Source organism: Sceloporus undulatus, chromosome 9 (assembly GCF_019175285.1).
Source record: "Sceloporus undulatus isolate JIND9_A2432 ecotype Alabama chromosome 9, SceUnd_v1.1, whole genome shotgun sequence".
Classification (NCBI taxonomy): Eukaryota; Metazoa; Chordata; class Lepidosauria; order Squamata; family Phrynosomatidae; genus Sceloporus; species Sceloporus undulatus.
This window is the reverse complement of record NC_056530.1, coordinates 16,131,802-16,132,424: the sequence shown is the minus strand read 5'-3', so window position 1 is coordinate 16,132,424 and position 623 is coordinate 16,131,802. Positions and strand designations below refer to the sequence as shown.

Genomic DNA, 623 nt, shown 5'->3' with positions numbered 1-623 from the left:
ACTGCTGTCCATGATTTCTCTTACTGCCTGCCTGCACATGCACAAGTGTGGCGAGCTGCACCATCAACCCATTCCACACCCCATGATGTGAAAGGACAACCAACACAGGGTCTTGCCAACAATAAAATGGATTGAATCAAAACATAACTGGCTAGTCCAACAGGGGTCATGGGGGAAGTGGGGTGTATGAGAGGCTTCCATGATCGTAGAGTATCAGTGTGTCAGGTACACCAATGCACTTTATGGGAGGTGAATTGCTTGCGTGATCATGTGGGTGCAAGACGGGTTGGTGGCTGCTGATGGTGCATCTATGTATATTTGCTTGAGGGAAAAGAAAATAAACATAATGGCACGGTGCAGCTTGTACCCACAAATGCCCTGTTTTGGCTAGTCCGTCCTGTCAGAAGAAGGGGAGTGGTGCGGAGTGTGTATGGGTGTTCGGCCCATTGTGTGACCTGGCGGTGCAGTCAGTGAGTTCTCCCTGCAAATCAGAAAATCCCAGAGTTAAGCTGCCTTTCCTCTGTGTCTGCTCTGGCCTAGCGTCATGGCAGTCAGGGACATAGCCAAGGAGGGGGTTCTTGGGGTCCGGACCCCCCCCCTTCTATTAGAAAAATGAATGGTGT

General features: G+C 50.6%; 1 protein-coding gene across 2 annotated transcripts in view; it reads right to left on the bottom strand.

The window, feature by feature from the left end:
• KMT2B (lysine methyltransferase 2B) overlaps positions 1-623 on the bottom strand; it is a 63,505-nt gene that overhangs the window by 59,660 nt on the left and 3,222 nt on the right. The window lies entirely within an intron of this gene.